The following is a 12,826-nucleotide window of genomic DNA, read 5'->3' as shown; positions in this document are numbered from 1 at the left end:
CCAAAATGATATTTGAATTTCGACGCCAAAAGTATTTAAAAACTTAATTATTATTTATGGATTTTGGATAAGATTTATTATCCATTTATTCTATTTTAAAAACCGAATATATATGTATTTCGGATATTTTAATTAAATAAAATTATATTTTATTATTTATTTAAAAGGGCTGAATATTCCTAATTTAATGAGTATGATTTTCGGATTTTCTATGTGTAGAAAAACTGATTTTTTTTAGTTATTTTATTTAGTGAATAATTGGTTTTTTTAATTAGTTATATTAAACAATAAATATTATTTTTTTAGCCTAAAACCTAGCATAATAATAAACACTACTTATATGGTCCAAAAACTTGGAGCTATGGAAGCTTAAAATTTTCGGCCACTTTGGTTGGATTTTGAGTGATTTATTTTGGTAAATTGTATTTTTAATTATCTCCTTAAAATCTCTTATTTTTCATTAATTTTATTTCTCCATCTCCTAAATATTTGATCATCTTATTTTCCTACCTTATATCTTCCTTGATTATTCCCCAAGTAATCTCTTTTGTCATATTATTTTTCATGACAACACACTTTCCTTAAATTAATTATTGTTAGTTACCTTAATATTAAACTTTCCATAATTCTTTAGCTCTCTTCTACAAGTAATTTCCTTAATTTTTTGTGCCATAATTCTTCTTACATTTTCCTACCATAACTCTTTCATTCATGAGCCTATAAAACCCCCTCATACCTCTCATATTCTTCACACCAAAACCCAATTCTCTTCTTCTCTCTAAACCTTTTCATACTTTTCTTTCCAATTTTTTCATACATAATCAACCCGTATACATTGGAAGCTAATTTTTGGGTACTTCTGGTCCGTTTTTGGGGTTTTAATGTTTCACAAAAGATTGTTTCTATCAAAAACTCCTTGAGGTTAGGCTCAAGAATCACCTAATTCAGAGTTATATTGAAGGAGTTATGGCCTCTGCAAGTTCTACCTATTCTTTCCAACGCAAATCCAATTATCTTTAATCATATTCCTTTATTTTCTTCATGGTTAGTTTTGTAAAATACATATAATTATTTCAAATCTATAATTTATATTAAAGTATTATTTTAAAAGTGTTTTAAAGTTCATGCACACTAGTTTTTGGTTTATGTTGTGCTAACCTTATGGTTATTTTAATTGCAAGATGTATTCATGATTGAAATTTGAATGTGCGAAGTGTTAATTGAGATTTGAAATCAAGGTACGTTTAGGTGGCTATATACTTTTGAAAGTGATTATTTGAATAACATATTTTATATGATTTATTGGTAATTGAATTAAATTGATTTGAATTATGATTTATGAAATGAAGTTTGTGTGGAGGTATTGATTTTATTATTTGTTTTAATAAATGTACTTTTGAAGGATTGATTTTCATATCATGTTTTGAATGGTATGAACTACTTATTATGTTTAAATAAAGAAATTGATTTGAAAATTTTGATGAATGAAATAAAAGGTTTATCAAAGGACGAGTTATTGTTTTTGAAAAATTATTTATATGAGATTTAATTCTCAATTATTTATTAATATGTTGATTTTTGGAAGCATGATGTTGAATTAAATAAAAATAAATTCTTAGTTAACCTATTATAAAGGTTGATTTTATTCAAAGAGGAATATTATGAGGATTTATTGATTTATTTATTTAATAAAGCTTTACAAGCATGTTTATTATATTAATCCCACCATGCAGATTCATTGAAGACTGGCTATGGACTTTGTATGACCTATTCTTTCTCCAAGAATATCCTTGAAATAGTATGAAACTAGCTTGGGGGTGTGCACACTTAGAGATGAGATTGAGTTTTTGAAAATAATTGATTTTATTAATCATTATTATTGAGTTATTAGAATCGTTTTGAGAATATTCGGGAATTAGTTTTGAATCATGAGTTATTATTGGAATTGATTTTAAAAGCATGTTTGCAAATACATTGAGTTTACTTATCTTCTACTTATCGTATTTAGCATATTTTGCTAATCCGTATTTCTTTTTTGTTTTGTTTCGCCCTGTTTATCGTAATGGTCGATAAGCAGTATTGACTATTTTCGGGCGGGGTTATGAATGAGCATATGAGAGTCCTGGGATTTACTTCAACTAGTTTAGTAATGTTTGTTTTATTTATATTTTGAATACTCATAACAATGTTAAAATTTTTATAAGCATTAATAAAAGAAAGTTGAGTTTTCCGCTGCAAGATTTGTTATTGAGTTTAGTATTTTGAGTAGCATCGCGTAATTACGCGGCGGTAACACTCCTAAGTCTACCTCTACGGTATAATTATACGTATTATACTAGTATTTCCGTAGAGGGAGATTTGGGGGTGTTACATCCTATGCTGATGATGACCTTCAGAATGTTGTTGGTTGAATGTTGCCTGCTCATTATTGTTGTTGTGTTGACCTTGTTGTTGATCTGATCCGTTGTTGCTTGCTAATTGTTGTTGATATCTTTTGTCTCATGCTGGTTGCCTATTGGTTGAGCTTCCTCTATTGCACTAGGGGAAGTGCAGGCGTCATTCGAAGTGCGCCTACGTTAAGCATGTTGTGAATATGCTTGGCACTCATAGGAATTGGGAATTGACATACGATTAGGGACACGATTAGGGACAAGGGAAGTAGGGAGCCGCCAACAAGTTTTTAAGGAACTTGTAAACCGTTCACGGATCATAAAAAGGCAACACGATAAGGGACAACGATTACTAACTCCATATGGTTCGGAACCACAAAAGGAGGATCGGGGATGATGGTACGAAGTGAGTCATGGAGTCACCTTCGCCCGTATTGGCCTCTACTCGATTCTTATTGTGAAAAGTGATTCCTGCGATCTCAAATGCATGCAAACAAAATATTCAATTTGCTCCAAACTATTATTAGGCTAAATTGGTTGAATATTAATGCAACATATAATTCTAAAATATTGTGATCACTTGATTTAATAACAAGATTAAAAAGGAACCTAAATCGGTCGTCCAAATTATCTTATTAGGCGTGATTTTCAGTTACATATTCCCTTTAAACATGCAATGTGGTGATCAATAAATATAATAGAATAAACATTAATATTGGAAGCAATTCAACAATAATAGCGTTAGTCAAATAAAATAAATAAGTCTAATCATGATACTAGAAATATTAAAATAAAATAAGAGTAATTAAATGAATTAATTACTCACATTCCGCACGTTCCTTTAAATTGCTACATCATGAATACACTGTTAGTAACTTCAATAAAAATATAAAGCAAATTGAAATATAAATTAAATAAATATAGATTTGATTTGGTCCAAACCCTTAGTTATTTATACCTTCCACGCCTTGGTTTAAGGACGTAACCTCGGGTTTAATATAGACTCTCTGGAGTGCTTAAGGGAAGAATGGTGTAATTAGGAATATAGGTTCACTAGTAGAAAAACTGCTATTTGTAACTGGCGAAATTGACTTTTTGTAACTGGCATTGTTGGTTGCGAATGCCACCGTTACAACTAGTGAAATTTATTTGTAACCGGCTAATGTTAGTTACAAATAATGCACTATTCGTAACTGACCTAATCTAACGCTAGTTACAAAAAGTCTATTTTCCAAGTTAGAAAGCATACTATTCGTAACTGGCATTACGTTACGCCGGTTACAATTAGGGTATTTTTAGTAACTGGCAAATCTAAATGCCGGTTACAAATATAATTTTTTATTTTTTTAAAAAATATATTTTTAGTAACTAGCATTAGATTACGCCAGTTACTAATAAATAAATAATTTTTTTATAAATATTTTATTCGAATACAAAAGTGGTAGTATATCCTACCAAACGACCCATCGTCAAATGGGTTACAACCTGTTATAATTCAACCAACAAAACACGCACTCTGAATATACTTCCATGTAACTTAAATTCACCTACAACATACAATACAAACACTCCAAATAATTCCACAGAACTTGAATTATTCATCCACAACCATAAAATACAACAAAAGTAACTATACTTTAATTTCCAAAAAACAATTAAAACTTGAATAAAAAATCATTGATTTATAATTTAGAAATGTAATAACAATAACCAATAGGCTAAATAAAAGTAGATATATAGAAATGTATTATATAGAAAAGTAGATAACTAGCCTTTCAACAAAAAAGTAAGCCTAAAAACTTAGCCCATTGTCTCAAATCTCATCTAATTCTACATCGTTGTAGGCTGCAAGTCTTGCCAAATACTCCTGCAAATATAAAAATATAAAATATAAAAAATACTTGTCTATTATACTTTATAAAAATAAAACATCATCCAAAACTCGTATAAAGCATTTTAGCTTGTAAAGAAGAGGTAAATTCATCACTAACCTCTTTCAAATTACCCTTGCAATCGCTATGGAAAGATATTATCTCATACATATATCTCATTACCATTCGGTTTATACCAATTCATTATCCGTCTTTTTGGTCAAAGTCATAACCTTCAAGAAAAGATAAATATTAATATAATTAAGTTACAAATATCTTAGATCATTACGTGCGTTCAATGTATTACCTCATCAATAAAGAAGAAGACTAAATCTGCAAGCCACCCAAAAAATAACCTTCCGCTTGACCCAACTTAGTGATACGTCATCAGTCTCTTCTGGGAGATTTAGGTAAGAATAATCACTATAAACATGGTCAACACTAATTCTGTAGATGTCACGGTTCATTTTCTTGTTATGAGTCACTCAACTAGGACAAGGTTTTGCCGTTCCATCGGCCACAATCACTGAGTTCCCACGGAACTCATCAATTAAAGCAAGACGACATTTAATTAGTTGGGACCTACATAATAGTGCATGTCGTAAGAAACATGAAAGCATAATCCACAGTTTACAACTAATAAGTATGAGTAGTAAAAAGTTCAAGATCACACATAAATATAAGCAATCAAATAAGTTCAAGATCACACATAAACATAAAAGGTGGGAAAACCATTGTGGAGTTGGACCCTGTAAATGATTTTCTCCCAAATAAAACCAAGCTAATTGGGTCATATTGACAATCCAGTGTGGGATTGGACCTGTTAAATGGTTTTCAAAAAGATTGAGATATGAAATCTTAGTGATATTAGCAAGAAAATACAGATCATTCATATTGATCGAGTTCAAGACAAAAATGTGACCTGGCCTAAGGCAGTCAGTTCTTTGAGCTTAGGCAACCAGGAGCACATGTCTCCAGTTTTCACATTGAGACTCGAAATGCCAAGCATTTGAAGTTGAGTTAAATTTTTCCAGAGAATTGGCAACCCCATAGCCTCAGTCTCTCTAAGGAACCAAAGTTTCTAATGGAAGACGGCAACTCTCCAGATAAAGCAGTGGCAGAAAGGTCCAGAATTTTACGAGGGTGGGTGCTTGATCGAAACTCAGGAAGATGTCCAGTTATTTTCCTGTTAGAACTCAAAACAAGTTTTCCAAGATTCGGCAGAAGAAAAACACTACCTGGAAGTTCACCATATAAATTACAGTACATAAGAGAAACGACTTTTAAAGAAGTTAGATTAGTCAAGGAAATTGGAAAAGTAAAGGATATGTCAACCCAATCAAGAAAGAGTTTCTTTAATTCTGTTAAATTCTGTACCAGATTATGCAGATTAGGATTATAAAGCTTATTAAGGTGAGTACTTTATTTTGTATAAAAAATACAGTTACTGACAAAGGTTTGAAGAAAAGAGATTAAGGATATATCATAGCCCTTGCACTCAACAGGATGTTGCAGCTTGATATATGGAGTCAATTCATTTTAAAAGAGGTGGGGGAGATGGAGTAATGCATTAGCAGATAAGCCAGATCAGTGAAAATGCCTAATTAGTACACGACAACTACTTTCTTTATCAAATATCAATATATTCTGCAATGACCATAAACACACCACTCAATATAACTCATACTCAAGAACTCATTGCATACTAGATATGAGTAAGTGTCCTAAGCATCTTTAACCAAAGAGAATCAAAAGTTCATAGCTCCGTACCCATGTCAATGTCGAAGACTCAACATGAGGATTTGAAATAAAGTAAAAGGTCCAAATAACAAATATTATACTAGAGTATACAAAGCAAGTTCCAATAAAAGTAAGATTTAACTAACAAAGCCCTAAATTGCAACCAAAAACAATCCAGTTCTAATTTTCAGTTCTGAATTCAGCTCTGAGCTTCAGTTCTGATTTTCAGTTCTGAATTTAGTTCTGATTTTCAATTCTGATTTTCAGTTCTGAGCTTCAGTTTTGAATTTCAGCTTTGAATTCATTTTGAATTTCAGTTCTGAGCTTCAGTTTTGAATTTCAGCTTTGAATTTATTCTGATTTTCAGTTCTGAAATTCACAGGCTCACAGCAGAAGCCTTAGAGTAAGTTCTTGAGTTTTTTTTAGTGTTTGAATATGATTGAGTTGCATGAATAGAAGCCTGAGGTCTTTGCAATATATTATACAAAAGGTGTTCATGTATTGATGTACGGATTGTGAGAAGTTGAACTAGGCTCTGTTATACAAAATTATTGTCTATTTTTTCGCTCCCAATGACCTTGTTTGGAAAATATGAATTTAGTCTATTTTTCCCTAGGCTTCTTTCTTTGTACAAATACTGCTTTCATGTGAAATTGGCCTCTGGCCAGTGGGCTTGGGAGGGTTTATAAGGGTCAATCAAGGGGGGGAGGGGGTTACAAGTTGGAAGTATGGCTTGGACTGATTCAGCAACCAGCTGAGCTGGTTTAGATGGTCCTAGTGCTATTAACAGAAACTTAATGAAGCAATCTATATAGCATATGCTTTTCCAACTGCCAAGGAACTTAGTTTCCTTTATCACATGCCTATGAGTGACTAAAAATTGAGTTCAGTAGCCAGTTAAACCTGGAAACCAATCCAAAAAAAGCACCACACATTAAACCTGGAAACCAATCCAACAAATTCCCCACACATTATGACTAAAATGGAATCAATAGAAAAATAAATTCAAAATAACAAGGCCTAACTCTAGCAACAACGTTATCAATGTCATGTCTTTCAATGCCAATACATTCAAGAGACAACTCAACGTCCTTTTGATAACAAAGAGCTTCTCAATCTATCACTAGTCACCACTACATAAGGTTCACATATCAAACATACAAAACATCAACTGTTACGCAAAAGAGCATAAGATAAATAAATGTCAGCACTACTATGATTGAAAACACAATTGTTTCTTATTTGCTGGCTCTGCCATAAACCATGTCATAAAGGTTCTAATCAGGTTTATTAATGGATTCTGAAATATCTAGACAGATTATAAAATGAAACAATTTTTTTCATAGGAATTTAGTTTCCAACACATCGTATATATTTTTTTTTATTATATAAGAATGCTCACAGCAAAAGAATCTAAAGAACATAAAACTTGAACATCTAATAATCATTTTTTATAAATCTAACTAAGTAGCTAGTGACCAATTGCGAAAAGCAATTAAATATTTCTAGTAAAAGACCTTCTGATAAAAGTTATTATCAAGGTTATAAAGCTATATCATATAATCGTAAAATGGCTAAGTAACCAATTGCAATATTCACCATCAAAGATCATAAAAAATTGTACACAAAAGAAACACCTTCATAAACATTTATAAATTAAAATCACGAAAGATGATAAAGATTATTTCTCTCACCTCATGAATTTTTGAGAAGTTCCAAAATTACAAAAACAGTATCATTCACATAACCTAGAGGCCTCGAACTTTTTTGCATGGTGCAAGCCACCTGCCCAATTAATCACAATGTCACGAAGCCCATGGTTCAATTTGACGGCACCACCAACTGAACCGCCAGCATAAGTCTGACAAAACGAGTACAGACCACCAAATAGAGGCTTCACCAACATTAAATAAGGCCCGAGTGGGTAATGTTTTCACAACTGCTAATTTAAATCCTATATATATATATGGACAAAGATAATTCGCTACCTGCTATTTACTCAAGCGTCCACTTTGAGAGACAAAGAGAAACCCCTGATGCGACTTCCATATATTTGTATATGTTTACCAGATTGTCCATGTGAGGAACAGGGCAAATTTCTGCAAAACGAGAAAGAAGACATGTAATTAAGATAGTCATATTTCAATACTTAGGAACACCCAAAACAGAACAATACTCAATATAATTAGCAGCCTCCAGGCTTATACCAAAACCATACAATAACGCATAGCTAAATAACCCAACATTAACCTCGAATTTCAATCTAATTAAGGTTATAGATTCGACCACAGGAAGATTAATTTGGCGAAAATCATTTTGATTGACAGTGAAATAAATGTAATTCGAATAAATCGAGTGTAATTTGATTAAAATTGCTGAAATTCGATAGAATTAATTGCGCTAAAAAAAAATCAATTGAATAATTTGCCCTAAAATAAGAACTTTGAAGTTTCTTTAATCTACCTAAATTTCGAATCAAAATACTGAAATTCGAGGAATATATGATTGAATTATAACTACAATTTAATTGTAAAATTCGAATAATGAATATATCCTGCAATTATATTTTCGAATCAAATTCCTACAGAAGAGGAATAATTCGAAACTCACCTAGTTAGTACAGTGGTGGGTGGCGCAATGGTGCAGCAGTGCAGTGGTGCTTTGATGGGTGCGGCGGTTCGCCGGTGTGCCGGTGACTACGGGCGTGCGTCAGTGGGTTCGGCAGTGCAAAGACTGACTCTTCTTTCAGAGTAAATGAGGTGAAAGGGAAATTAGCGTGGGATGGGATATATTTCTCTTTCATGAATAGATTAATTTAAGGGTAAAGTAATTCTAATATCTTAAAAAAAACTCAAGTAAAAAAAAAAAAAAAAAAAAAAAAAAAAAAAAAAAAAACTGAACCCAGATTCGAAAAACCAAAACAATACTGAATGGAGTGAAGAAGAAACTGTAGGAGGAAGAAGGAGTTTTTACCAGTAGCGCGAGAAGTTGGAGCGAAAGTGGAAAAAATAAAAAAATTTAAATCTTTTGTTTGTTTTTAGCCAGAAATTGTTTTCCCTAACTTCAATAAATATTAAATGAAAATTAATAGGAAGTAGTAACTTAATATTTGTAACTGGCGTTTGTAAGATAGTTACAATTTTTTTAGTCAAAGTTTCTTTGACTTAATATTTGTAACTGACATTTGTAAGCTAGTTACAAACGCTTTGGTCAAAGTTTATTTGATTTAATATTTGTAATTGGCGTTTGTACACTAGTTAAAAACTTTTTAGTCAAAGTTCCTTTGACTTAATATTTGTAACTAACATTTATTTAGTCAGTTACATTAAAATTTCAAACAATAATAAAACACATATTAGTAACTCACATCTACTACGCCGGTTACTAATATAATGAAATTTGTAACTGGCATTATCTTAGTCGATTACTATTGATGCTTTCGTAACTAGCCTAACATACGTCATTTACTAATAGGGCGTTACAAATAGCATTTTTTCTACTAGTGATTTAAGGCTTAGGATATGGGAGAGAGAGAAGAGAATATTTTTGGTGTAAAAGAGAGAAAGAAAGAAGGATTTGATGATCAAGCTAGTTTATGATTGAAAAAAGGGGAGATATGACCTCTATTTATGGAGAAAAAAGAGGGCCGAAGAATCAAGAAAAGATAAGAATTCGAATCGGATAAAACTCTTGCGATAGATAGCAGTTTTTGCGGTTTTTATTTTTATCATATCTTTTGATCCAGAAATCGGAATAAGATAGATAAGATATCGTTGGAAATATCTTGAAGTCTACTTTCTAACCTAAGGGTATTCATATTAAAATATTTTATAGAATAAAAGATATACCCAAAATAGTGAGACGGTATCAGTTTTGGATAGAGTTTGATATTTTATTCATATCTTTTCCGTTATAGCTCGGAATTGATATAATATATCATTGGAAAGATAATTTCAAGGGCTATCCAACCATATAAAATTTGGATAAAAACTATGAGGCCCGAAAATAATATTTGCCTATCTTTGAATGTCTTTCAATTCGGATAGAAATAGGATTTTCAAAAAGAAAAGTTTTATTCAATTTCAAACTGTTTAATCTTCTCTTTTCAAAAAGGATAATTAAGATATTTTAGAAACTTATAGAACCTTTTAATTAATCCTAATTAGTTTAGGAATGGGATTAAATAATTTGGACCCTCCACATGATCATTGGGTCGTAGGTAAGGTGGACTTAGGTTCGATTTGGGCTCAGTTTAATATTTTGGCCATAACTTATTCGTTATAACTCGGATTTGGGCTTATAATATATCGTTGGAAAGCTCTTTTAAAGCCCCATCCAAATATTCAATCATTAGACACAGATTATAGACCAAAATAAACAGAAATAAACATTTTTATAAAAAGGACACGAAATGAATGATTTTAAAGGACACAAAATGAATTATTTTGGGTTTAAAGGCATGAAAAGAGGAAAATAAGTTATGGTTTGGGGAAATGGGCTAGGAATTGGGTTGGTTTATGAAATGGAAATATGGATTTAAGCACTCCAAGATTAAATACTCAACCCGACCAATAATGGCGGTGAAAGGTTGTTCATCATCGGGTTTGGTTTTGGGGAGACATTTTTAGGTGTCTACAGGAAGGATTTCATTTTAGGTCAAACCCAAGGTTGTTTTGGATATTTTATGATTCATATCCATCTTCATATGGATTGTAAGCAGAGTTGAGATCATACTAAAAAAATATTATGTGTTTCAGTATCATAAGCAGCAACATCTTCATCCATTTCTTGATTCAGATCAAATATGAAGTTTGAAGCCATTTGTGTTTGGAGGCAATGACATTTTTAGGGGGTGAATTATATACATTTTTTTTAAAGTTGCATCTAATAATCTTTGTCTGTAATTCCCTCTCAAATGATTTTAAATTTTGAGGATGAATGGATTTTATAACTCTAGTACATGAAAATGTTGGAGTTATTTAGATTTCTTATTCATTAATCTATGTAATTTAACTCTATTGGATGGCATAGTAATTTCTGCCAATGTGATTGGTTTAAAACAAATCACATGGATTAGTAATGCACTCCCTTATTTTAATTGGTTGTGTAATAAATAATAAAGCCAAAAGAACCAAGGTTTTCTTCTTGTAATCCGCCTATTATTGTTGAAGCTTAAAGGTTTTGATGATGATGAACTTAAACTAAAGCAAACTCAACTAATAAAGGTTTATAAGTGTTTGACTAGTACAGGTGAAGTTGACCTTGGAGTTGGAAGAGTTTCTTGAACTATGAAAACATGAAGAGACCTTTATTGAAAAGTCAAACGATATAGAAGAAGAGTTCTCTAACAAGAACTAAGCTCCTTAACAGGAATGTTCCGTAACATGAACTTGGAAGATGTAAGCAGAAGACAGTAAGTTCCAGAAGGAACTTAGTCTGCGAAGTTCCAGTTGAAGACTGGAGATCAAGTGACAGCAGGAACTTGTTCATGGTCTGCGTGAAGCCCAAGTAATTCAAGTTTATAGAAACACGACACAACAATAGTAATTTAGTTAAGATTATCTTCTAGATTTATTGTTAAATATGTTAAGTAGATATGCACGAAATCTATTAGAAGCGTGATAAGATAAATTAGCAAATATGATAAAATTCACTACGTGAAAAAACACATTTGGCACCGGTTCAAACCCGGCCTAAGGCACCGGTTTGAACCCGTGCCTATGTTGGGGGTGCCAAATACCCCCTATTTGGCACCGATTCAAAACCGGTGCCATAAACAGGTTTTGGCACCGGTTAACCGGTGCCAAAAATACTAAAAAAATATTTATCCTCCTTTTGGCACCGGTTAACCGGTGCCAAAAATGTCCAAAATTTTTTTTTTTTTTTGGTTTTTTTTCACTTACCAATAAAATCAACTGAAAAAAAAAATAACAATTCACAACAAAAATCGAATTGGTTTCAATATATATAATCCAAAATTTACAATACATAATGAAATCCAAAATTTACAATATATAATGAAATCCAAAATTACAATATAGATCAATTACAACTAACATTATAAATAAATAAAAAATTACATTATAAATCATAAAAAAATTTACAACATGAACATATCAATATTCTTGCATAATCTGTACACACTAATTAAAACGGACAAAAAAAATTGGTAAAAATAAGCTTAAGAATATATAAAAATTATCAAAAAATTCGATTAAAAAAAATATCAAAAAATAGAAAATTGTCAAAAACGAAAAAAAAACCAAAATTATCAAAATATAAAATACAAAATAGAAATTGAAATCGAAATATAAAAAATTATCAAAAACGAAAAAAAAGAAACCAAAATTATCAAAATATAAAACAGAAATTGAAATCGAAATATAAAAAATTGAAATCGAAATATAAAAAAAAAACAAAATTGAAATCGAAAAAAAGAAACCAAAAATTCGAAAAAAACAAAATCAAAATCAGGAAAAATAAAACAAATACGAAAAAAGGAAAAAAAAAACAAAATCCAAAGTAAAAGGCAAATTAAAATCGAAACCCTAAAAACGAAATCCAAAATAAAAACCAATATCAAAAACAAAAATCAAAATCAAAAACCAAAAAAAAACCAAAATTGAATTTGTAAAAAAGAAACCAAAAATTGGAAAAAAACAAAATCAAAATCGGAAAAAAAAAACAAATAGGAAAAAAAACCAAAATCCAAAATAAAAGGCAAATTAAAATCGAAACCCTAAAAACGAAATCCAAAATAAAAACCAAAATCGAAAACCAAAATCAAAAACCAAAATCAAAATCAAAAACCAAAATTGGAGAATC

General features: G+C 30.9%; 1 long non-coding RNA gene across 3 annotated transcripts; it reads right to left on the bottom strand.

Annotated features, from left to right (window-relative positions):
* Positions 1-4,052: 4,052 nt before the first annotated feature.
* LOC110738098 lies at positions 4,053-9,053 on the bottom strand. 3 transcript variants are annotated; one of them, XR_002514558.1, is made up of 7 exons: positions 8,612-9,053; positions 7,990-8,100; positions 7,696-7,862; positions 5,184-5,499; positions 4,569-4,843; positions 4,382-4,494; positions 4,053-4,257 (listed from the first exon to the last, which is right to left on the bottom strand). It is a non-coding gene; the product is annotated as an uncharacterized LOC110738098 (long non-coding RNA). The 3 variants fall into 3 exon arrangements; XR_002514556.1 differs by having other exon boundaries at positions 4,569-5,499; XR_002514557.1 differs by lacking the exon at positions 5,184-5,499.
* Between the last annotated feature and the right edge of the window lie 3,773 nt (positions 9,054-12,826).

Source organism: Chenopodium quinoa, unplaced genomic scaffold, assembly GCF_001683475.1.
Source record: "Chenopodium quinoa cultivar QQ74 unplaced genomic scaffold, ASM168347v1, whole genome shotgun sequence".
Taxonomy (NCBI): domain Eukaryota; kingdom Viridiplantae; phylum Streptophyta; class Magnoliopsida; order Caryophyllales; family Amaranthaceae; genus Chenopodium; species Chenopodium quinoa.
This window is presented reverse-complemented; position numbering and strand designations above follow the sequence as displayed.